This window comes from Callospermophilus lateralis, chromosome 7, assembly GCF_048772815.1.
Source record: "Callospermophilus lateralis isolate mCalLat2 chromosome 7, mCalLat2.hap1, whole genome shotgun sequence".
Taxonomy (NCBI): Eukaryota; Metazoa; Chordata; class Mammalia; order Rodentia; family Sciuridae; genus Callospermophilus; species Callospermophilus lateralis.
The window spans coordinates 94,201,347-94,228,786 of NC_135311.1; positions in this window are offsets into that span (position 1 = coordinate 94,201,347).

The window sequence follows — 27,440 nt, forward strand, 5'->3', positions numbered from 1 at the left end:
TAACCCAGAGCTTCACGCCTGCTAAGCAAGTGCTCTACAACTGAGCTACACCATCAGCCCCCCAAGGTTAGCCAAATTTCAAATAATAATTTCTAAGTGTGGATATATGTAGTATGAATTGTAATATTACATTAAATATATCCCCCTTAATATAAATGTGGTGTGGAGGTTGGGTAGATTAAATTTATTTTATTCAGAGTTGTTCACAGTATTATATATGGGAGGATATTTGGCAGAGAAGCCTCATGAATTAAACAGTTTTCAATCAACCGCCAGTAGATGGCTCTCTTAATTTGCTATTTTATTTTCACTTCAGCATTCTACTTTTATAGGTCAAGTCACACCATCAAAAACCTCAAAAGAGGGACAGACCTGGCTCTTCAGGAATTATTTAATTCATTTGTCTATTTTCTGATCAAATTTAACATTCACAGTAATAAATTTGCATTCAGAGGTACTTCTTCAGTTGATAGGGGTTTTTTAATTCATTTTTTATTTGTTCTTTTAGTTCATAAAACATAGGGACATTTTTAGTTGAACCCTAGAATTTCTATTATTTCTATCAGCTCTGATTAATAGATGAACATATTTGCTTTTAAACTTTTTAATAGACAATTAACTTTTTTCTTCCTATTCCATTTCTTTCTTTCTTTTTTAAAGAGAGAGAGAGAAGAGAGAGATTTTTTTTAATATTTATTTTTCAGTTTTTGGTGGACACAACATCTTTATTTTATGTAGTGCTGAGGATCTAACCCAGCGCCTCGCGCATGCCAGCAAGCACATTACTGCTTGAGCCACATCCCCAGACCTTCTTTCTTTCTTTTTTAACAATTTTAGTTGTCAATGGATCTTTGTTTTATTTATTTTTACACAGTGCTGAGAATGGAACCCAATGCCTCACATACGCTAGGCAAGTGCTCTACCACTGACCACAACCCCAGCCCCTCCTATTTCATTTTCTTATAGTAGCTTCATGTTTAACTTAATCTCTGAGGGTTTTTTAAATATTAATTTTTTAGTTTTAGGTGGATAGAATATCTTTATTTTATTTTTATATGGTGCTGGGGATCGAACCCAGTGTCTCACACATGCTAGGTGAGCACTCTACCACTTGAGCCACAACCCCAGCCCCTAATCTCTCAGTTTTTGTCTACATTATAAAGCTCTGTAATGACTTATTAAAATCTGTCTTTTTAAAAAATATATCAATTAGGTTGAGGTTGCAGCTCAGTGATAGAGTGGTTACCTAGCACATGTGAGGCACTGGGTTCAATCCTCAACACCTCATAAAAATAAATAAATAAAGTTATTTAAGAAATCAATTAGTGGACAAGGACTTGTCTCTACCCACAGCATTTTCTCTTTATTTTGTTATACTGTCCATTATTAGCATTAATTTGCTTTACTACTATTTCCTCAAACGTTTGAAGAAATTAGACCTTATTTACCCTGTTGCTATGACAAATATAGTCATATTCACCAGCTTCACCTTAGACCCTATAAAGCTCATAGCTCTACCCACTATTTGTGTAAAGTTCTGGGACATATGACCTCAGAACTATGCCTCTAAACTCCTAAATATTCTTGTGCTCTATGGTTCCATCCAATTCTGGGCCAAAGGAGAAGATCAGTCTCTTCATAGGTTTCTCTTTCTCTCTCTCTCTCTCTCTCTCTTTCTCTCTCTCTCTCTCACACACACACACACACACACACACACACACACACACATACACACACAAAACCACTTGCACTCAAGCAATCGTCAAAGATCTAACAGAGCCCCAGAGGAGGATTACAGGGCAAGGGTCTTGGTCCTTCACCAAATGAAACAGTATTTTTGTTTCATTTTGTATTCTTTACCTGTTCTATTTCTTCTTCATATCTTTGAAATGAAAAAAAAAATAAACTCTCTTCTCCAAAAAACTGTTCTGCCAACAGTCAGTCCTTCTCAAGTTTCTCAGACCCCTCACTTGATCCCCTAGCTGGGCTGCCCCTTCAGTACCTCTCACTGACTTGCTCTGGATGAACGCTGCCCCAGGGAGGAGACCTAACTTCAGGTGAGATGCCCCCTTTGTTTAAGGACAATTCATAGAGGGATAGTTAACTTTGAGCCACCAGCAGCCAACAGGCTGAGCTGGGGGAAACCAGTTCCCTCATAAAGGTGCTGGCATCTCAGAATTCACTCTAAGTCGACTTTGGAAGAAGAAAATGGGACCCACACAGCAAGAAATAAATCCAGAAAGAGATACAGATATCTGAAAATATTATATGAGTCCTTCAGCTCACCTCTATCCCTGAATTCCTAATTACATGAACCAATAGACTTCATTTTCTGCTTAGGCTGTTTGAAATTGGGTTTCTGTCACTTGCAACTGAGAGACTCCTGATTAATAATAACTCATGTCTGAAGAAAGCAATAATCACTATTTTTTCTAGCACTTATCACAATATTAGTATTATAATTTATTTGTTTACACATGTATCTCTCTACTTAGACTGTAAATTCTTTATAGGATCACATTTTATTCATCCTATCTCACACATCTATAGCAATGCATAAGTAAAGGAGGTAGTGAATAAACATTTGTCAAAATAACAAATAAGAAAATTCCAAAATGATAGACAATGCATGGGCATAGACATGGAGGAGTTCACAGAACATTAAATAAGGAAAGTCAGTCAAAAATCGATCCGAAAGGCACACTATTTGGGTTGTCAGATTTCACATTTACTCTCTTAGCCCTACGTATCCAATTGGAATTTAGCTCAAGATACCCATATTCTTTAACATCAGTAGCATTAGGTTGACACTTAAGCTAGGTTTGTTGGAACACTCATTCTCTCTTATCATACACCTTTTGCTTTCACTATGATCCTGAGTTCCATGTTTATTCTTGGTCTATTGATTCATTCAGTGTATATTTGATCTCATGCCCTATGCAGGGCTCAGAATATAGCTATGAATATGATTTTTTAAAAAAAAAACTCCACACACACACACACACACACACACCACAATTATTTGTGTATGATTCTAGGAATTGAAAGTGTCCTTGAGAAAGTGGCTTTTCCATAGTGAACCAAAGAAAATAGAAGTTAACTTCATAAAGACAAAAGGAAACAGAATACAAAGTAAAAGAAGTAGAGGGGCAAGAATCTGAAGATAGATGGCAGTAATCTTGTGGAAGTCAGCATCACAGGCTATGTTAGTTCACTTAGATTTTAACTTAAGGACACAAGGAAGTCTTTGTAAGATTTGAAGTTGAAAATGAGATGTTGACTGAGAGCTTACTAAGTGCCAGGCCTTATTCTAACTGCTTATATGCCAATATAACAGATACTATTCCAAGCACTTTACATGTGTCAGGATCCTCATGACATTTTCTATTAGTACGCTTTTTGTCATGGTGACAAAATACTTGTGAAAACCAACTCAAAGGAGGAAAGGTTTATTTTGGATCGTGGTTTCAGGGGGTTTTGTCCATAGTCATTTTGTCTCCTGGCTGTGGGTTTGTAATAAGGCAGAACATCAAAGTGGGGGCGGGGTGGGCATGTCAGAGCAGAGTTGCTAACCTCCTGGCAGCCAGGAAGCAAAGAAAGACAGAGAGAATGAGGAAGGGGCCAGGGACAAGATTCACCCTTCCAGGGCATGCCTCCAGTGACATATTTTCTCCAGTTAGGCTCTACCTCATCATTTTCATTTCCTTCCAATAGTCTATTTAGTTATGAGCCCATCAATGGATTAATCCATTAATGAGATCAGAGACATCATGATCCAGTCATTTTCCAAAAGCCATATCTTTCAACATTGCTGCATTGAAAACCAAGCTTTCAATATATGAGCTTTTGGGAGGCAATTCAGATCCAAACCTTAACATGGTATGGTAGCTCTCTATGAGCCTTCATTTCACTGTCCAGCAATTTGTTCTCTTCCTCTCTGGGTGCATACTTACATAATCAGTTCTGAATCCAGAATGAAAAATGGATTGAAAGAGAGAATAGTTGGGATGCTCTGGGCTATAGATCATAGAAAACCTAAGCAAAAGTGGCTTTACCAAATGACAAGTTTATTGGCTTACATAAATGAAAAGTTCAGAGAAATGGTAAACTGTGACATCCTCTCTTTCCATGTCTCGTTTGATTTCTGCATTGCTACTTTGTAAAGTTGGCTCCCCCTCATGATCTCAAGATAGTTGCCAATGGTTTCCCTTTCCCTTGTTCATGTTGAGCAGAAAGAGGGACCTCCCTTTTCAGAGCAAGAAACTCCCTACCCAGAAGCCCTCTATACACAGTTTATTGTGTCTCCTTGGCCTTTAATAATCAGTATGGTGAAGAGTGTAGATGAATTCACCAAGCAAATTAATAAATTCCCTAATTTAATAGGAATTCACAGCAAGAGCTGGCATAATCAGAATCTATTCCTTGAACTGAGGGAGACTTTAAATCCCACCCAAATTACATGGTTGAGAATAGATGTTTCCAAAAGGAAATTTGAGGTACTGCTACCAAGAAGGATCAGAAATGGATGCTGGGCAGCCTACACAAGTATCATTTATGGGGAACAAGACATGAGTTAGGAAGCTGGTTAGAAGGCCTGCAATAATCCAAATGAGAGATGACAATGTCCTAGGCAAGGAGAAGTCAGTGTAGGTTGAGAGAAGTAAACAGATTCAAAAGGTAGAATGGACAGGACTTGAAAATAATTACCTGAGAAGTTTAAAAAGTGGGAGAACTAGACAAAGATGACTCAGAGAATAAAGTTTTTTTCTTGGCCAGATGGTGACATGGTTAGCCTAAATGTTGTAAGAATTTCCTGCCCTGGGTCCATGAATGAGAAAAGTTTATCATAGGTTCCTTTATCATGTTTTCTAAACTAACCTCCTAATGGCTCCTTTACTCTTCAAATTTCTCTTTTGTTCCTCTGGAGCCTCAGTTGTTTCTTTCTACAATCTACTGTTTATTTGTACCACATTCATTCAAATATTAAGGTTATTTCTACATTATCTTTTTTATGTACTCTACTAGGCAAACATTTGACCTAGTACTAACCAGGGGTTAATGTGTTGAAGTTTGACATCATTTCAGGTCACTTTGGAAGTATCTAAAATTAGTACACCTTGAATTATAAACACAAATCGAGATGGCTGTTCTGTTGATATTTCCCTTGCGGCACTGTCTGGTAATAGATTCCAGATCTCTGGCCACAAAATAAGGCATATGATCCAGGGATGTGTCAATTTAAGTTCCTCACTCCTCTAGCACAGTGGTTAATTCATTCATAGGGTGGAATTATGGTTCCTTCCTAGAGATTTTCCAAATAGAATTTTTCAAAAAGAGATTCACAGATTGGGAGTGTGTCTCAATGTCAGACCACTTGCCTAGCATGTGGGAGGCCCTAGGTTCAATGTCCAAACCTCCAAAAGAGAGGATTGGGGCCCGGGGAGAAGATTTGCTTTTTTTCTAAAATGACTAAGTTTAAAGGATCATAATTCCAGGTTGACTTGGCTGTGTACTTACTATTCATGAATTTAGATTATCTACAAAAGATTGAAACCACTGAAGAAAGATACAGAGATACAAGATATGAAAAGAGATATACAGAAATCCTGAAGTCTGGTAGCATTTATAAACCTGGATCCTGTGTCCCTAGAGCTAGATCTCTTTCTAACCTTTCTGTGGTTTGGTCATGAACTCCACAAAGAGCAGGGATCCCAAGTGTCTGGCACATAATAATGACTCAAAAATTAATAGTTGAGTCAAAGACTTCACTTTGGACCAAGAGAGAATGACAGGGACAAGATTTACCTGCCCATATGAAACAATTTAAAAACCAGACAAAATATCTGAAACTATAGTTTTCAGATGTTGAATATCACATCAGTTAGTGCAGGTCAGTGATCCATGAAAGAGAAAGCTGATAAGGTGTATTCTATGACTGACCCATTTTACTACCTAGAGAGAGTTTCCATAATATATTACAAAGAAGGGAATCAAAGTGGATTCTCAAGGTTTCTCTGAGTTAAAGGAATAGGCTCAGGGTTTTGGGGGAAACCAAGGTAGCTAGGGCTCTCAGGGCAGAATCCAGGAGAGGAGATTGCTGCAGAGATCTCTAGAGGGTTCCCCCCTTTATAGTTCAGTTGAGTATTAATCAAGACATGTGTATGAGGAACTACCTGAAGTGAGAGCTTTTTAAAAATCCCAAACTCCCTATTTCTTTCTTTGAGCAGATCCTGTTTTGATTTAGGAAATGAACAAAAGCTCTAATAGTTAAAAAAACAATATTAAAAGAATGTGAGCCAATAAATCTCGTCTTTTTTCTGAAGCTAGATCTGTTTGAATTTCCGTCTCTTACAACCAAAGACTCTCAACCAATACCCCCTACAATTGTACTTTTGTGTGTGTGTGTGTGTGGTGCTGCTGATTGAACCTAGGGCCTTAAGCATGCAAGGCAAGCACTCTACCAACTGAGTTAACCCCAGCCTACAATTTTACTTCTTAGAGTTTATCTTCAGGAGTTAAAGTCTTCCAAAGATGTTGGTTATAAAAATATTTATCATTTTAATGTTTATAAATGTAAAAAATCAGAACAAAAATTTTCTATGCAAATTATAAATTTACTTAATAAACTACTATATGATAACTATCATGATATTTTAGTATCTTATTCGTTGACATAGAAATATATTCAAGATATATTAATAAATATATGTGTGTATATGGTCTAGAAAGCTATATCTCAAAAACTATATCTCTCTGGCTAATAGTTTCAGGGCTTTTAAAAAATTTTTATCTGTTTTTTTCTGATTATTCTATAACAAATTGCTTCTTTCTTTGTTTCTTTTGGAGTTTCTGTGTTTGATCTAAGGTCTACCTCTTGTTTCTAGTGTATTTGTGAAGCAAAGAAGATTGACACACTTTTAGCCAGGTGAATAATTCATTTCTTTGGTCAGATTACAAACTCCACTTACTTTCCCAAACCCTTTTCAAGATCCCTAATCAGTGCAGTTTTACTATCTTAAGACAACTGTACACACTGTACAAATACTACAAGCACCAAAGCAACTGCTAAGTAGATGGCCACTTTCTCACTAATATCCTATAGGAGATTGTATAGTAAGATGTTGTATAATTGAAGATGTATGTTCAATAAAATAGGGCCGGAGAAGTTTTAAACTTTGACTAAAGCACATGGAAGCAGCTCAATTGTTCAAACTTAGAAATGTATCCCAGTGTCTGGCTGATCTAATGCTTTGGCAAATACTGAAAGTGACCTATGTCCCTAGGGGACACATATTATGCCTAACAATTCGATGTCCCAGATTTCCAAAAAAGACCTGATTTCTTTCTTTCTTTGTTTTTCCATAACAAAGGTCATTCCTTTATTGGATTTTGACTTTTAAATCCTGGAAGATTTTTTCCTGTAAATGAACTCATATATTTGAATTTTAAAAATTTTTTAAAACTTTTGCTAGATTAAAAATCTCAATTTTTAATTTAGAAAAGAATTGATGCCATTTGCTTTCTTCCTTTTAACTCTTGAACTACGGTTAGAAAAAGTAATCCTCAGGAAGGGTAATGTGATACTGATCATCACAGAGATCAGGGAGAGATATGAATATTGTCAAAATAAAAATGTAATTGGGGCTCAAACTTTGATAATCATAAGAAACTACAACCTTGAATTCCCAATTTGCATCAAAAGTATGCCTGATCTTGAATTCTGGTCCCCAAAGTAAAATGAACTAGTACTTAAAAGAGGCTCAGTCAATGTCCTGTGGCTGTCATATTCTTATTTCTCAAATGGAATTTTAAAAAATGATCTTAGAGGTTTGTTGAGTTGTTTTGAGGATTAAATGAAATATTGAATGAATAAGGAATTTGAAAAGTACTTGTTCATTTTTGTCAAAGAGTCTACTGTTAAAATAAAATCTTACTACTAGATAGGTTGAGAAGGGCTGGGGAGAAGGAAGATGGAGGGAAGTTAGATAATGGGTATCAAAAGTTACAGTGTTCCATAGTACAATGGATGACTATAGTTCACAATAACTTTTTATATGTCTTGTGAAGAACTAGAAGAACAGAGACTAAGGCTCCAAATATAAAGAAATGATAAAGATGGAAATGTTAACGACCCTGAGTTGATCAATATGGTCTGTATACATGTGTTGAAATACCATACCCTATAAATAGAGGCAATTGTTATATGTTAATCAAAGATTAAAAAAATAAAACGAAATTTCATTATGGAAGAAAGCAGCACGTCCTACAAATTTACTGTTATCCTTGCTTCTTCTTATGTTTATTAGAGAAAAAATAGAACAAGAAAAAAAGAATAAGAATCATCCAACAGTACCAATGCATAGAGAATTGTTAATGAACTACAATTTTCCAGACCCTAAATACAGTCTATAAAAACTTTAATCAGCAGAATTAAATCTTTGAACTTTTCCCAGCTCCCATGAAATCTCTGCATGGGGCTGGAAAAGGTGAGATTCTGGGCCAAGAGTCAAAGAGAAGAAGGCAAATGCCATCAAATCTAAGAGGCAGTGAGACACATGACTAGAAAGACGAGACAAAGCCCAGAAGCTGCTGGATAAATGATTGAGGAGCCAGACTGGAGTAAACCTGGAGAGTCTTGGGATTGGCAATAATTGGCAACAAGAACGGCATTGCTGGAACTTAGTCTTTTAAAAAAAAATTTATTCTAATTAGGTATATATATATATATATATATATATATATATATATATATGACAGCAGAATGCATTTTGATTCATTGCACACAATTGCAGCACAACTTTTCATTTCTCTGCTTGTACACCATGTAGTGTTGTGACATATGGGCAGTCTTACATGTACCTAGGGTAATGATGTCTATCTCATTCTACTATCTTTGGAGCTTGTTCTTTATTGGCTCACATCAGTCAGCTCTTGGTTCAATCAGAGTGATTTAAAGATTCAGGGTTGTTAAAATAATTAACTTAGGAAGTGGCTGTGTTGTTAGACTTATGAGACTGCAGTTGTGACTATTTAGGTTTAAAGTTTGGGTGACTGTAAAAATGTTAAATACTTTGATTGAAAAGACAAAAAAGAAATAAGATTTTGTATTTTTTCATTTAATTGGAATGCTTTCAAGTATGTAAATATGATACTTGTAAATTTAAAGCATTAAGCATTTACAAGTGAATTAAACATACTCTCGTAAGAAAAAAAGAATGAAGTTGAAATAAATTCCTTAAAGTTTAAAGAGAGGATTAGAATGAGTATTTTGTAATACTCCCTCCAGGTGAAGAGAAGGCTATCAATCACAAGAAAATATGCTAGGACCCAAATAAATCATTTTTCTACATCTATACTTTAAAAATAGCTGAAAAAAAAGATACAAGGAGCTAGGGATTGAGTGCAGGCTTATCTGTGTTAGGCCCTGTGTTCAACCCCAGTATCCCCCCTGCCCCAAGGGCCCCAATGGCCCAAAATATGATTCTAATTATTGGATCAAAAACGTTTTTCTTGAAACTTTTGACCTATGCATGAAAAGTTTCAAAACCTTCCTGAAACACCTGATTATTGTTCTAAATCCTCCAGTAATTTCCTCCACATCCTTAGCTATTCTTTACTCCAGCAAATGCTTCCTGATCCATCCAGGCTGGGATCAATGCCCCTCCTATGTATTCCCAGCACCCTATTATAGACTTCTATGTGTTGCATTTGTGTTGAAATTACTAATACCATTTCTTTTTGAGTAAACTGTTAAGTTTCTGCATGAAAACTCTCCACAAACCCCAGAGAGTGAGTTCCCCTATTATATGTCTACAATTCGCTATGGTTTTCCTTCATAATGCTCATGGGTATGATTATTTCTGTAATGGGGTTGGCAATTACCACCCTCAGTCCTACAAAACCATGAGGGCTGAGTCTTTCTTTACATACCGTCAGTTTCCTCACAGCATTCCATTGATTTTCAAAAGATGACTTGAGAAAAAAGGAAAATGAATGCTGATTGTTCCTTCATTTAAAGCAAGAATTTATATTTGTAAAGAGTTTTAAAATAAGACTTGTAATAAAAAAAACAGTATACCATTCCTCCTTTTCTACCCCCAATCCCCACTAAAAGGCAACATTTATGTTTTTTTAATTGTACTGTTTCTGTTAGTATAGGTTTCTGTCTTCCTAAAGAACCTTTTTTAAATTTGTTGTTTTTAGATATGTTTGACAGTAGGGTGTATTTTGACATATTGTACATACATGGGGTGTAACCCTTTACAATTTTGATGTCATTCTTGTGGTTGAAGAAACATTCTTGTATTGTTGTGATTTGGAGACTGCTGTTTTATATCCTTGGCTTCCTCCTGTGGAGCATGGAGATTAAGCTTACAATTCACCCCTTCCCCACTATGTACATATTCTCATAAATTCTTCTACTCCATGTCTCCTTGTATGATTAGATTATTCTACATCTCTTGGTTAACTCAATGTGACCAGACAAGGAACAATGATTACATTTCCTTTCTTGTAATTTTTTTTTTCAGAACTGATAATCGTCACTCTTTATCATTTGCTTAGTTTTCTACACACCCAATAACTAATTCATCCCAAAGCATTCCTCCAGTATTAATAACTTTTCTTAATGTTCAGATACATCAGATTGTGTCTTCTATTTATTCCTGTTGGGTCAATGCTCCTCTTCAAGCACTCTGTTTTCCTGCCCCAACACAAACAGGTATCTTTCTAGAAATAGATACAGGAGTCACTCTGGTATCTCCTTCATGCTTAGCCTGGGGATTCCCTTCTTTTCCCAGGGCTGCATCTCCCATTTTCTGCACCCTATCTCTTTCTAATTTTTGCTTTGTGGAGCACATCTTCCAGGGGTTCTTGAGAATGTTCAGAACAATTTTAAGCATGAACATCTGCAAATGCCTCATTCTATCATCACATTTGAATGAAAGTTTTGCTGAATATAGAAGTCTAGGTTGAAGCCCTTTTCCTTAGAATTATGGACATGGTTCCATTGTCTTCTTACATGAAACATTGCTGCTCAAGAGTCAATTCCTTTGTAATTCTAGTTCTTTGAGGCCTCTTTCCACCCTGCTATTTTTTGGAAATGGTTGGGAGTCCTTTTTGTCCCTAGTAAATAAAATTTCTCAGAAGGTGCCTTGGTATAAAGTGCCTTGGCATCTTTTCAGATCTATTGTGTAGATCATTTGTAGGTCCTCTCTGTAAAGTCTTTGCTTAGCATCTAGATGGCATCTTAAGTGACAGTCACCATTTTAAGAAAAATTTCACTTTCACACCCAAGGGCATTTCTGAGAAAGGCTCATCACTCCCTCACACCAACCACACCCTTAACCTTCCACTATAGGACCTAATCCCTGAGCCTAATTAGGAGCCTAATCCCTGAGCTCTAATCCTTTAGCCTCTAATCCCTGAGCCTGTCCCATAAAAGTCCTGAACCCCAAGCCTGTTTTGGCTCTCTCTGTCTATGGAGAGATGGCCTTTATTTGTCAGCTCTGACAAATAAAGGCTCATATGTATCTCTGTCTGGTCTCTGTCTTTCATTTCTTGCTTGCTGGTCTCCCAGTTCCTCACTTTCCTTTCACTCTCACTCTAGAAAGTCATGTCTTTCAGTTGAGGGAAATTTTCCTGAATTGGAGAGTCACTTCCCCTTTATTTTCTTTATTCTTTCCTTTATTATTTAGATGCTAAACTAAGTTTTCAATTTTCTTTTTGGTTTTCCATCTCTTTTTCACTTTCATTTTTATTTTTGATTCTGCTTTCTAAGAGGTTTCCCCAAAAGTTATCTTTTTATTCCACCACTTCCTTAGGGGTGTGTGTGTGTGTGTGTGTGTGTGTGTGAGAGAGAGAGAGAGAGAGAGAGAGAGAGTGAGTGAGAGAGAGAGATTCACTTCACAGAATGGATCACCTCATTACTACCTCCCCTTTCTTGAAAATTTTATTTTAACATGACCAGTATACCACTACAAGAATGGGAAGTTGGGGCTGGGGCTGTAGCCCAGTGGCAGAGCACTTGCCTAGCAAGTGTGAGGCACTGAGTTCCATCCTTAGCACCACATATAAATAAACAAATAAAATTGCCACAACATGTGACTAAATCAGTCAGGGTCACTCCAGGTGAATTGGGTTGGGATTAAATAATCACACAGAGATAGTGAAAATACCTTTTTCTTGGGGCATTTCAGTGGCTCCTCGGCCCCAGCTCCCTCAAAGGAAGCAAGAGATGCAGACAAAAGAGAGAGGGAGCACGTTCTGAAGCCCTATTTATTAAGGGGAGCCATTCGATAGAACATTCTATCCAAAAAAGTTAGAAGGAACAAGAAGGCAGTCCACTCCATTGGGTAATTCCCACTCCCAAAACGTCACTCCCTTGCTGAGCGGAGATGGGGATCCACCTGCTTCCCCAGTAGGGAAGCCAGTCTTCACATTTCCATTGCTCAAAGCTAGGGGGCGCACAGCTCCTTTGTGGCAGCTCACGACAAAAAATAAAAGTAATCTGTCTACTATTACAAAAAGGGGAAAAAAAGAACGTGAAGTTGTACTCCATGTATGATAATATGTCAAAATATACTCTACTGTCATGTATAACTAAAAAGAAAAAATATATATATTAACAGCTTACCTCCTCTCTAAATTGAGATTTGAATTTTCCCTAGACTGAAACATTTGTTTCCTTTTATTCACCTGCTTTCATGTTATTGTGTTGTCTCCTTTCTCATTCTCTAGGTCCTTCTTGGTTTATGCCTTTTCTGGAGTCAGTTTACTAGGAATGCATATGTTGGATCTACTGTGTGGTCAGACTTTAGTGTCTTGTTGTTTTTGATCTCACAATAGCAGTCAGATTTCTTCTCAAAGCAGTATGGATACCTCTGAGCTACTGGCAAAAAGTAAAAGTACAGAAAAGAGAAAATGTAAATGTTAATATTCAAGATTTTATAACATTAGTACTGGAGCCAGCTCCTACTGGGTCACAAGAGTAGATGGTTTTATTTTCAGAAATTTTGTGAGTCAGATGTTAAAAGATTATTAAAAATTAAATAAATTCACCATGCTCATTACAATTTACAATGAAATAAATTATATTGAAGACAAAGGAAGGGGGCTGGGATTGTAGCTCAATGGAGAATGCTTGCCTCTCACCCCTGAGGCACTGGATTTGAACCTCAGCACCACATAAAAATAAATAAAATAAAGGTATTGTGTCCATCTACTATATATATATATATATATATATATATATATACAGAGAGAGAGAGAGAGAGAGAGAGAGATAAAGGTAATAAATAACTCAAAACTCATCACTTCCAAATTATTTTGGTGAACTTACTAATATCTATATTCTTTTTTTAAAAAATATTTTTTAGTTGTGGATGGACTCAATACCTTTTTAAACTTTATTTATATTAATTTTTATGTGGTGCTGAGAATCGAACCCAGTGCCTCACACATGCTAGGCAAGCACTCTACCACTGAGCCACAATCCCAGCCCCTAATATCTATATTCTTAAGGTTAGTTACATCCACAGTATCTTTATAGTGGAACTATTAGACAATGGTGTGCCTTATCTCTTCCCACTTTATTTTTAGAGAAGCCATATTTGTAGCTTAAAAGTGGCAATGGTGGGAATGCATTGACTAGACAGGTAAGCTCTGCTTTTTCTTTTTCTTTTTTCATTTTCATTTTATACTTTAACTTAAATGAAAATGTCAACTAACATTCACTGACATACCACACTCATTTGTCAGTTGTAACCACAGGTTGGCCATAGATGCCAGAGTTCAGTAAAAACCAATGAAATCATTCCATGAGAATCAATTGGTCATAATGGTTTTTCAACAAATATTATTTTATATATTATTATTTATACATTTTGTTCATTTTTATTAGTAAACTATGGTACACACTGGCACATGTTTATTTGATTTTGTTGCTGTTGTTGTTGTTTATTTTTTGAGAACTGGTTGCTAAACCCTTATCAATACAACACTGACTATAATAATCTCCATACTATAAATTACCTAAGTGTGAGTGCAGTAATTCCATGATTGTTTCTGTTTGATTTCCCCAAGACTCACAGTTTCTATTACTCAGTAGTTACCTCATAAATATTTATTGAATGAGTAAAGCCCAGAAACCCTGTCTCTTTAATTTTTATGTCAGAGAATTAGCACTTGTGCCTGATACAGATTAAGTTCCGAAAAAAAAGTGTTTGCTGACCTGAACTTAACTTGAATAATAGCCTCCTAATTCAGAAAACAATCCTGTGACAATCAAACACACGTCACCAAAAAGAGTGAGATGGTTTATTTTTTCAGGCCCAAGGCAGATAGTCACATACCTGCTTTCGTGGTTGCTTTGTAAGTTAAGTCACTTGTTGCAGGAAGTCCAAGGGGAACGTCAGATCTCTTTCTTCCTAAAACAGTGCCCTATTCATTAGATTTTCTGTTTCTCACATGTTCCAGCATTTTCTGACACTAATGGAAGAGAGCTAGTTACTTGTTTTATGGCTGCAAGATTTTTATTTAAGAAAAATGAGAGTCTAGAAGAATCAAATAAGAAACTACCAATGTTTACCTTTTAATTAGCACACACTATGCTTATTATAAAAACTAGATTTAATACAAGTAAGTTTGCTTTACAACTCTATAAGGTAAGAATTATCCTTATATAATGAAGATATTGAGAGAGCTTTGTGAATTTGCCTAAAGCATACAATTGTTTAATAGCAAGACTATGAATTCAAAATAGTTCTAAATTGAGACAAATCCCAGTATATTTTAATTGGACAGTGTTTCTAAAATATTGGCTGTTTATACACTATTATTTAGGAGTTGACTATTGTCTTCATGCCAATTATATTATCATTTACTTCCTATTTTCCTTGGACTTCTTTTGTTATTATTTAGCCAAACCTTAGGCAATAATATCCATGGAATTTATGGATTGACATGCTCAATATTGTCCTAATACATATTAAAATAGAAGCATAATTATTCAAATTAAACATTTTTGTTTGCTTACCACCAAAATGACCTTGAGTACAATCAGAAATACATGCACTTCCTAAGGCAAATAGTGCTTCCTGTAATGCAGATTTAACTTGTACAAGGGTGGGGACAAGTATGATGGTCATATTTGTTGTCCTGCCTTCAGTTTAAAGGAAATAAATCAACTTATTTTGGAAGGAGCCTGACTCATGCTTCCTGAGCAAATTCCCATTACACCAAACAAGGAGGTTTATAAAACCTTCTTTCTTGGTCATTAAAACCTTCCAAGCAACTGAATTGGAATTAAACTTGGCAAAGATTACTAAATGCCACCAGTGTTAGACAATTGAGGGTTTCTGCAGCAAGAACAGAATTCAAGAAAAATAAAACCAAATTGTTGGAAAGCACCTACACTGAGAGTCATGCAGGATTCAAAATTCTAAGAAAAGCTTCCTTGCATCTGTGCTGCCCCAGCTGGAGTTGACAGAATTGTTTCTATTCTTTCCTGTAAGTGTGTAGGGGGAGGAAGTAGTTGAATTGTCATTCTTGGCTTTTGAGTAGGAAGAATAATACAGCATTATCAGAGAAAATGGCCAAGGGGAAAAAGGGAGGAGGCAATTTTTTTTGAACTGCTATAAAACTAAATTCATATTTCTGTGAAAAAAAAACCTGGATTTGGTTTAATAGATAATATGGAATGTTTTCTAACATAATTAAAAGGAAAAAATAGAAGAGCCTCAGAAACTATAATAGAAAAGACCACAGTGGTAAATAGTATAAATTAATTTTTTTTAAAGTTTGTGAAATATAAATGTCTACATTGGACTCGAGGGTGCAGCTCAGAATACTTGCCTGACATGTGTGAGGCCCTGGGTTCAATCCTTGGCACTGGAAAAAATAATCTACTTTTGGCTTTTTAATATATCTCCTTTACAATGTCTTCAAGTCCCTTCACAAAACAGTTCCCTACCACATAGCCAATCCTCTTCTACCTACAAATGTTTTGGGGCATCCTGTGCCCCAATTAGCCTAAATCCAGGGTCACTAGCATGGATTTCATCTACATCTGGACTTTAAGTAGATTATAATTTACAAACTTTAGAATTACTGCCCTTTTAGTTTTTAAAATGAAAGATTCCAGATAGGATTTAGAACTAGTCTTGTTTTTCTTGAGGAAATGGAATCTTTCACAATAATTAGGACTTCATGATTGAGCGTGTGTTTTCATCTTGCCTTGGCCAGCTGTGCGGTTAGTAACCTCCGTGACAAATGAAATGACTTCTAGTTGCTGAGGAATCATCATAAAAGAATGTGAGATAATTTCCCCCCTCTGTCTTGGAATAGGATAGCTAGGACTTTGTATTCTGTTTGGTGAGGTCTAGGCTTCTTCACTGAGTTAAGAAAACATTTTTTTTTTTTTTTTAAATGTAGGGTCTTGGAGACTTGCTGGATTGACCTTCAGGAGAAAATCTTCCAGAGTTAAAAGAGAAGGGGCTGGGTTACAGATGATTTGTAGAGTAGGAAAAAGGGCAGTCATAGTCCTCCCACTGTGAGGATCGACACTGGGCTTCCTCACGGGACTAGAAGTAGCAGGAGTTTTGAGGGACATGGGTTTGCATGCATCTGAACCCTAAGCTGCAGCCTTTCCTCTTGCTGAATTTGACCAGGAGGGAGATGTTATCTTTACCTTTGAATGGTTTACAACAATAATGTGGACAATGTGCATCTCATCAGGAAGGAAATGGATTAAGGACTCTCTTCACATCCCTCTCTATTGGTGTTCTCAAATTATGTAAGTTTCTTTTATGAAGGATAAGGTAGAGCCCTCTAAAGATTACAGGTTAAATTACCACTTTAATAGGCTCAATGGATTTAATTTAACCTAGGAAAATAACGAAATGTGACATCTTCTACACTTTAATTGTACTAGCTATCTATTGCTGTGTAACAAAATTATCATGAACTGAATGGTTTAAAAGAGTATTTGTTGTCTCATAATTTCTCTGAGTTGTGAATCTGGGCATGACTTAACTTAATCCTCTGCTTCAGAGTCTCTCATAAGACTTTAGCCACATGTCAGTCGAGGATGGGGTTTCATTAAAGGTTCCACGGAGGAAGGCCCTCCTTCCAAGCTTGCATGCTGTGAGCAGCATCTACTTTCTTGTAGGATGTTCGACAGAGACCCTCAGGTGTCCACAGTAGAATGGAGGCAGCCTTCAATTCCCTGGTCTTTGCTTATGTTGACTTGCTTCATCAGAGTGTAAAGGTAAAATTTCTAAGCTGATTCTAAGCCGCAGAGCCAGAGTTAAAGTGTAAAAGACCGGACATTGTGAGGTTTCTAACTGCAAGGCTTGGGTTAAAGAATAAAAGATTAAGTATTGTTACAACTCCTCCGCTACCTCCGGAACCTGTAATCTTTGAATCTGTTAGACCAATACCCGAACTGCCCAGTAAACATTCTCACTGGCTCCTCTGGTTGTCTAATAACTTGGGACTCTGTGTAAAATGGCACGTAGACATTACAAGTCCCCGAACCAATCAGTTTGAATGTGTACCCCACTTAGAAGTAACCAATCACCCCTGTCCAATCTGTTCCCACCAATGAATGTACTAATCAATTCTTAGATTTGTTGTTCAATTTTCCCACGCCCCGTGATGATTTGTTCTGATGTATGCAAACCCCCCCCGCCCCCCCCCCCCCCCCCCCCGCCTTCCCCAAAAAGTGTACTTTAGCTCTGCTTAGCCTCTGCTCCGGGCTCTGGGATGTTCTCCCTTTCTGTGCGAGCCTGCCTAAATGCTCGGGGCTCTGGGATGTTCTCTCTTTCTGTGCGAGCCTGCCTAAAGCCTCAGCGCGCTGAACCGGATCCTAATAAACTTCCCCTGCGTGTTGCATGAGGCTGGTCTCTTGTGGTCTCTTTCTCCGATGCTTCGCCGTTCCCTTACAAGAGCACCGGTGAATCAATAGAATCCACTAGCAAGATCAAAGTTACAATCTTACATTATGCAATCATGCACAGACATGGCATCATCTTTGACATATTTCATTGGTTAGAAGCAAGCCGCCGGTCCCATCCACATTCAAAGAGAGGTACATACATGAGGGCATAAATAGTAAGGACTGAGGATAACGTGGGACCATCTTTGAATGTATGACATAAATTATCAAATAATTTTATACTAGTTAATACTAAAAAGTTTGTGGGTCTCTCTCTCTCTCTCCCCCTCCCTCCCTCTCTCACTCTCTCTTTAAAAAAAAAAAAAAAAGAAGAAGTTTGTGGGGGAAAAATGTAATTTAAATGCAATAATTTACAATGGTTATCATGGTTATCATGTTAGTGTCACAGAAGAATGGGGAGGTGAAGTTCCAAGACTCGGTTTTTGGATCCTGATGAAAGAAAATTTAAAGACAGACATGAAAAGTCAAGCGAGAGAATTTTATTATAAGAGAAGGCAAAGTAAGGCTCAAGCGAAGAGCAGGGGGTCTGGGGGAATGGGTTGTCTCTGAGCAGAGAACGTCAAGGGAAATAATGCTGCTTCCAAAATTATTGCTGTTTGATGTTCTCCAGAATTGCGTTCTGCCTTCTGCAGTCTTTACTAATCAGATGTTTGTCTCCTTCACATAGGACAGGGGAGTTTTTGACCCTAGTTGGTCCTCTCTGGAATTGTTTCGGTGGCTATCCTATTCGGGGGGCTTCATGTGTATGTCAATCCTGTGTTAACATGGGTTAATGGCTGGACAAAATTTACTTTAATGTGCCTGTGCTGATAAGGAAATTTCTCTTCCGAAATACATTGAGGAACCCCTATGGCCACAAATCCTAACTTTAGGATAACCCCAACTGATCCTGTCAGGAATTAGTCCCATTGATCTTTCTTTCTTAAAATATTTCTTGATTGGCTCTGTTCAATTCCATCTGTTCATTCTCAAGGTATGTGTGCCTTATTTTTCTATAAGTTAATTTGATTATTCATTTGCCTTAAAAGTAATTTAAAGAAAACCCATGATCCTGACACGTTATTGGTTTGCATTCCATTTCTCATAGTACTTCCTAACATTAGTATTCACCTTTTTCTCAGCCTATTTTCTTCTTTCATTTATAATTTACTACTATTTTTCATGTCTCTTAAACTTCTCAAATCTTTTGCAAAAAGAGGTGGATAGGGGCTATGAATGTGACTCAGTGATAGAGCGCTTGCCCGGCATGTGTGAGACCCTGGGGTTGATTCTCAGCACCACAAAAAGGTAAAAAAAAAAAAAAAAAAGAAATAATGTACTTAATAAATAATAATTAAATAAAATAAGTGTACTTAAAATACTTAATATGAAAATAACACTTTTATTAAAAGGAGAAGATAGGTTCTATAGTATTTATATTTACTAAAATGAAGAAAAAACAAATTTCTACTAAATAGTTATGAAGGATATTTCTGTGATTTTCAACTTTACTCATAGTAAGAAATGCAAATTAAAACTCACTGGTATACAACATACATCAGATTAGCAAAAATTTGAAACCTCTCATGGTGAGGCTTGAGGAAAAAATAGATAAAAAACTACTAAATCTTATAATGTTAGATATTGATAGATACTATGAAGAAAATTAAAGTAGGACAAAGTTAGAGTGACAGTATTTTTATTTTTATATAGGGTGGTCTAAATGGCACTTCAGAGAAGAAATTGGTGCAAAAATTTAAGCTGAGCCTTCAAATATTTAAAGAAAAAGTGTTCCAGGAAAATACAAAGCTCAGAAACAGGAAAAGTTCATAAACTTTAAAGAATAAGAAGAAGGTTTGAGCAGCTGAAGCATAATAATAAAGAATAATGGTGAGAAATCAGCAGGAGAGGCAGCCAGGGGTCAGATTGAATAGGGCTCTGAGAACTACAGCAAAAAGCTGTTTGCTCTGTGAACCAAATCCACTTATGACTTGAGAGCAATTACTATGGTTGCTAAAGAGAATGAGGGTAGGGAGAGGAATTGGGCAAGAGAGGAGGCGAAGAAACCAATTAATGAGAAAACTATATCATATAAAAACTGTCAATTTTGGTTAAGTTGCTTAATATCTCTGGTAGCACTTTCCTCATCTGAAAAATGGGAATGATAATTCATTCATTCAAATACATTTGCTGAGCAGTTACTATGCGAACAGGACAAAAAAGATAGCCATCTGTCTAAACTGAGCCTGTATGTACCCTTATCTCATATTCCCTTCTTCATTAAAAATAATAATAATCAGTTTACAGTCCTTTTTTTTTTTTTTTTTAAACAGTTCCAGGAATTGAACCCGGGGCTTCAAGCACGCTAAGTGACGGGTCTTTCACTGAGCCACACACCCAGTTTATCACTGTAATATATAGCATTGTCCCAGACTATGAATAGTTTCCCACAATCAGCAATATGATTCATTCAAAATGGATTATTGGAAAATATTGTGACATTGGGGAAGCTCGTTCTTGTCATCTCACTTCATTTTGTGCTTTTCTGTTTTCTTTTAAGGGGTTTCGTTGGCATTTCCCTTTGAGGCATATTCTGGGTCAGGAAAGTTTTCCAACTGCCCTGTCTGTCCATAATACCGGCCCTGTGTCCAACCCACACCAACTCCTCGGCCTCCGAGAGGTTAGTCTTCCCTCACCACAGCATGTAATAACTATTTCCATTTCCTTTTCTTCCCATGCTAATTTCTCTCCAGGCAGCATAAGTGGCCCTTCTGACTCTGAATACCCAAATTATGGAATATTTTAGAGAGAGCTCTCCACCCTCTCTAAAAAGCTCCCTTCCTTTAATACATCTCTTTCTGTGATATTCACATTTTGCTATAGATAGTTGTCCCATTTAAGGTCTCACAGTGGACTCCATTGACTCAAAACAACCAAGTAAAGCTAAGAATCCAGCCTGTAAAACACTTCCTCAATAGTCTGACATGAAACAAAGATAATCACACTCAGGCATTTGACCCAGGCCCAGGAGTCCACGGAAGTTAATTGTTTGGTGATTTCCTGTACTTGAAGCACAAATGCTTCCTTTTCCAATAATAGGCTCACTAAAGCCTCAGTCAATGCAATGAAATTAGGGACTTCAAGGGCAGCCTGTATTCAGGTAATGCAGTGGTAATTTAGGAGGAGAGGTTTACAGGATTGAAATGTGGTTTATAAAGAAACTACAGGTCCTCTCTCAGTTTGAGGATTCTTGATTATGTTTCTGAGTACTTCTGGAGGGTGGTGACTCTCCCACCAATGATTCCTTGATTTGATTGCACCCTGTGGAGTTTGAAGCCTAAATCTTTCAAAGGAGAAAAGGGTGGGTGTAGAAGGTATGCAAGCATAAGCTACCAACGAGTCCAAACTCCTAAGCTTAATACAAAGATCCTTCATCAATTGGCTCTTGACTACCAAGCCAGCATTTCCTCCCCTGTTAGAGACCCTGTGTTCCAACCACACTAAATTATTCTACATTTCTCAAAACACTCCTTGCTTTTCCACGCCTCCCTTTCTCTCCACCTGCCTGGGAATGTCCTTCTTTGACTCTCTGCCTGATTGACTACTAGTCACGCTTTAAGACCAAGATGACATCATTTATTAGCCATGTCCCCTTTTTTCTATTCCTAAAATTACTACTACAGCTCAGGGCCTCAGAATTTTTCGGCCGGATGGCTTCCAACAACACATTCTTCAGATCTCTGGTGTTGAACCCCTTCAAATCCTTCTTCCATCCATAGACAGAACAATTTACCTAAAACAATTTGATCATCTTATCACCTTCTCAAATTCTTTTTGGGGGGGAAGGGGAATTTATTGGGAATTGAACCCAGAACCTATGCATGCTAGGCAAATGCTTTACCATGAAGCTATATCTCCAGCCCTTTACTTTTTTTTTTTAACACAATAACTTTATTTTATTTATTTATATGTGGTGCTAAGAATCAAACTCCGAGCCTCCCAATTGCTAGGCGAGCACTTTACTGCTGAGCCAAACCTCAACCCATCTAGCCCTTCATATTTTTTATTACGAGATAGGGACTCACTAAGTTGCCTAGACTGGCCTCAAACTTGTAATCCTACTGCCTCAGACTTCTGAGAAGCTGAGATTTCAAGGTGTGTACCACCACACCAGTACCACTAATGCTGTCCGGTGACAAGTCCTTGCTTCCCCAATGTTGAAGAATAAAACCAGAGAAGCACGCCAAGGCAAGGTCAGAGTGTAAACTTAGAAGTTTATTAAAGGACAGCAGAAAAGACTTCTCCCAGAGGAAGAAGGGGACCCAAGAGATGGAATCCATTGAAGGGCGAATGTGTTCCACTTTTTATAGTTTTCAGTGATGGAATGTAGGTGGGAAGGCCCGAAGGGTTGGGACACAGGTGGGCCAAAGAAGTAATCTGGGCACTTCCGAGTCAGCATCTTCAAGTTTACTGTTCATTAACACTTCTTTGGGATGGGCTATCTTCATGTTTGCTGGGGGCTGTTCATTAACTCTTCTTTGGGCTTTTTCCTGGACTTCATTAACATTTTGAGAGTTGCTCAACTTTTCTGGGAATTCATTCTCAACATGGCCTCCATTTTAGATTTCACTCAATATTAGACCCGATTTACCTAACTACACTGACTACCTAACTTTAAATCTGGCTTCATTCCCCCCTCTAACTTTGGGAACTCCTTACTGCTGTAAGGAAAGGGGGCGAAGATCATTCTGGCTTCTTCGGGCTGAAAGGGGATGATGTTGGGCAAGCAGTTTGGAGTCCCCCTTTAAAAATCGGGTCTATTGAGTGGTCCATGATAGAAGTCTGATTGAGAAGTAATAGGCTGGAAGGCCATTTGAGTGATGGGTGGTCTATAAGAGAAACAAGAATTGATTAGTACTGGAACCATATTGATGCAGCAATAAATGCCACAGCAAAGGAATATGCCAATGAGTATAATGACAAAGACAGAGACTAACAATGTTTTCCACCAGGAAGTACCAGAGAACCAGGAGCTAAGGTATTGTTTCCATGAAAAAGTTGGTGAGGACATGGCTTCTATCTGAGCATGTAAATCTTTAAGAATATTTGTCACATTGCCAGAATTGTCAGGGATGGAAACACAACATTTAGTTTTAATAATGGCACAAGTACCACCTTGGGCTGCAGTGAGGACATCTAAAGCCATCCAATTTTGTAAGATGGCCTTCCTCATAAGTGTTATTTCAGTATTAAGGAGAGAGATACTCTCCTCAACATCATGGAGGGCAGTTTGAGTATAATTGTTTAAAGTTTCCACATGTCTCATTACATCTTCTAAACCAATTTGTGGGATAAACAGAGAAGCTAGATGATCATACCAACGGAACACAGATCGTCCCCATCTGTGTTTGAGATTGGGGAGGTTTGCTGGCTGTGTTATATTTGAGGTCTATCTCCCCTGCATCCAGAGGTACCCAATAGTGCATCTTCCTATCCAGCCTGGGGGAAGTCAGGGCCATAGGTTAGTTCCACATATCCATTGAGTCCGATTGGGTGCTGGCCAAATAGTTTTAGGTCTAAAGAGCCAATTTGTTCCAAACCAATCATTGGCTTGTAAAACTATAGTTTGTTGGCATTGTGACTCTGGGGTTCATCCTAATTCTCAAGTAGCATTAGGCCATGTGTCATAGGTATGGTTTCGTTGTTCCCAACAGATTGGGGCTTTTTGGTTTAAATGCCCAATAGTAGGAGTGAGCCATAAATCTCTGTTCCAAATCTGATAGTAACCATCTTTATATCTATGACATATTGATGGTGCAGGTAGTGGAAGGAGAGAATTAGATGGGCCTATGTGGATTTAACAGTAGTGGAAGTCTGAAGGTTGGTCTGGTTTAAAGTGAAAATCTTTCCATGACCAGGTTGTGATAAAGTTTCATTTATAGGCCATAAATTAATATCTGCACGAGAGGCATTTTGTAAATAGGGTTTTTCTTTCTTTTGTTGTAACATTAAGGATTGTAAATTTATCCAGTCATTTTCTTGTAAGGGGGATACCCACCAAGGTAGTCTAGAAGTGCTGGAAAGGGGTAATAGTCCACATATCCAGCAATTTATCTTTCTGTAACCTAGTGGCATATTGTTGAGCCCACATTAGAAAAGAGTTAGCCTCAGTTGATCTGTTTATGGTAGCAAAGAAAGAGAGAAGGAAAAGTTTACATATCACCATTTTCTCTGCAGAAGAGATATCTTAGGTCCTCTACTGGAGTGCAGGAGTATCGCTCCTCAGTTTCTTGGGAAGAAGAAGTCTCTTTGGGTATCTACTCAGGATGGCAGGCCTTAATCCGAGAGTGGTGGATCCAATTCTCCTGTCTGAGCACCTTTACTGCAGAAGGGGTGGATAAGATTACAGAAAAAGGTCCTTTCCAAATAGGGTCTAGGTTTGGAGAGTTTGAAGGTATGGTCTTAATCATAACTAGATCTCCAGGCTCATATGGAGGTGGAGAAGTAACTGGCTCAGATATAGGATATTTGCGAATTTCAGCTTGAAATTTGGCCAACTTTGTGATATGAGTCACTAGATCTGGAGTTTCTTGGTCTTTAAGGATATCACTTCTCAGGAATGGTCTCCCGTATAAGAGCTCAAATGGGCTGAGCCCTAATGTTTTGGGGGGTGTTTCTGATTCTGAGCAGTGCTAAAGGAAGCACCTTAGGCCATGGGTAGTGGGTTTCTTGAGTGAGTTTCCTTAGATGTCTTTTTAAAATATCATTAGTTTTTTCCTAGCTTTCCTGAGGATTGAGGTCTCCAAACACAGTGGAGATGATATTTGATGCCTAAGGCTTTGGATATCCCCTGAATGACAGCTGCCTTAAAGGCTGCTCCATTGTCACTTTGCAGACTGGGAGGCAACCCAAATTGTGGGATTATTTCCTGTAATAATGCCTTGACTACCTCTCCTGCTTGTTCAGTTCGGGAGGGGTAGGCTTCAGTCCATCCAGTAAAAGTATCTATCATAACTAATAAATATTGAAATCCATTACTCTTAGGCATATGGGTAAAATCAAGTTGCCAGTCTTCCCCAGGGAACTGTCCAGTTCTTTGTAATCCTGGGGGCTTTTTGGCAGAATTAAGTGGATTATTTCTTTGGCATGTCACAGGCTTTGACTATTTGGTGGATAGTCTTTGAAAGATCTTTTCCTTCAAATATCTCTCGGGTTAATTTGAGAGTATTTTCTTCTCCTAGGTGGAAAGATTGAGGTAAGGTATGTAAAATCTTCCACTGGGAATTAGCGGGTAAATAAAGTTTGTCATCTTCCATTTAAATCCACCCAGAAGGTAAAAGAATACCTCCTTTAGATAGTGCCTTGTTAGTTTCCTCCTGGGTATGTGTTGAGGTCTTATCTCTGCGGGAGGGCCTGTCCACATCAAAGGTAGTTATCTGTGAATTTCCCTTAGAAGCCTCCTTGGCTTATTGCTCTGCTAGTCTGTTCCCTTCTGCTATCTCATCTATCCCTTTCTGATGTCCCTAGCAATGAATTACTGCTACCTCTTTGGGTAAATGGACAGCCTCTAGCAGTCTTAAGATTTGTCCATAGTTCTTTATAGATGTTCCCCCAGTCGTTTGAAATCCTCTTTCCTTCCAAATTGCTGCATGTGCATGCAGGATTAGGTAGGCGTATTTAGAATCAGTATAAATATTAATTCTCTGTTGTTTCCCTATTTCCAATGCTCTTGTTAGGGCTATCAATTCAGCTAGTTGTGAGCTTGTGCCTGGGGGCAAAGATTGTGCCTCTATGGTGTCATGTAATGTCACCACAGCATATCCAGCTTTGCGTTCTCCTTGTTCCATAAAGGAACTCCCATCTGTGAACATGGTGAGGTCTGGATTGGACAGGGGAAGGTTTTGAAGGTCCTTCCGAGCTGGGTAATTTATAGCTAGGACTTTTTGGCAGTCATGTTCTGGATTTCCCTCTAATTTCTCTGGGAGGAAGGTAGCTGGGTTTAAATTAGAACAAGTCCTTATTTGAGTTACAGGTCCTTCTAAAAGTAGGATTTGATATTTTAGAAGGCGATTGTCTGAGAGCCATAGTTCACCTTTTGTATTTAAAATTCCTGAGAGATCATGGGAGGTGTAGACTATAAGGTCTCTTCCCAGGGTGATTTTAATTGCCTCAGGGACTAGCAAGGCCACAGCTGCTACTACCCTCAAACAATGAGGCCATCCTCCAGACACAAGATCAAGCTCCTTACTGAGATAAGCTACTGGCTGTTGAACTGGTCCTTTCTTTTGTGTGACCACTCCTGCTGAGAGCCACAGCTGAGTCGGAATGGCCCCTGGCATTTTGCCAATAGTATTGATTGACAGGCGAGGCATTACTATCTGCCTCTGCCGCTACTTTGCAGTTCTCATGCTACTTTGGAGTTCTCCTGGGGATTCCCAGGGATTCCAGGAGAGTTCCCATTGGTTGGGGAAGTGCAGGAGGAGGGATTTTCCGGAGGATATTTCCGGCTGCTTGTTCCTGGATGAGCGTGGTGTTCGGGATGAGTTCCTGGGAGCGTATGTGGAGCGTGCTGGTGGAGTTAAGAAATAAAGTTTGTTCCTGCTTCAGTGGCTCGTGATTTGTGCCCAGCCAGACTGTGGCACACTCCTAGGGCTATTCCTCCTCTTTCAGTAATAAATAGGTTGAATTTTTGTTCAGTGAGTAAGTTGAAGGCAGGGGCTTGGAGTAAGGCCCCTTTTAATGCCTTAAAGGCTTTAATCTGTTCTGGTTCCTTGGCGTAGTGTCTCTTTGAGGAGGCTATAGAGAGGTTTAGCTATTTCCCCATATCCAGGGATCCAAAGCCTACAGTATCCAGTTATCCCTAGGAAGCCTCTAAGTTGTCTTATGGTCTGATGTAGAGGATATTGTCCTATGGGGGTTATTCTTTCTGGTCCTAGCTTGTGAGTTCCTTGAGACAGCTGTAATCCTAAATATTGAACTTGTTCTTGGCATAATTGAGCTTTTTTCTTTGAGACTTTATAACCCTTATTAGCTAAGAAGTTTAAAAGCTCTTTAGTAGCCTTTGATATTCCTTTTCAGTAGAGGCACACAAAAGTATATCATCTACATATTGTAGGACAGTCAGAGATGTCTTATCTCTGAACTCTGTTAAATCCTTAGCTAGGGTTTGGCCAAACAAATGAAGGCTGTCTCTAAAACCTTGGGGTAATACAGTCCAAGTTAGTTGAGATCCACTATCTGGCTCTTCAAAGGCAAACAGATATTGTGATTGGGAGTCTAAGGGTATACAAAAAAAAGGCATCTTTTAAATCTAACACAGTAAACCAAGCAGCAGCTGCTGGAATCTCAGATAACAGAGTGTATGGATTAGGAACCATAGGGTGGAGAGGAACAACTGCTTCATTAATTATTCTCAGGTCCTGAACTAGTCGCCATTTCCCATTGGGTTTTTGAATTCCTAAAATGGGTGTGTTACATGGGCTATTGCAGGGCACTAAAAGTTTCT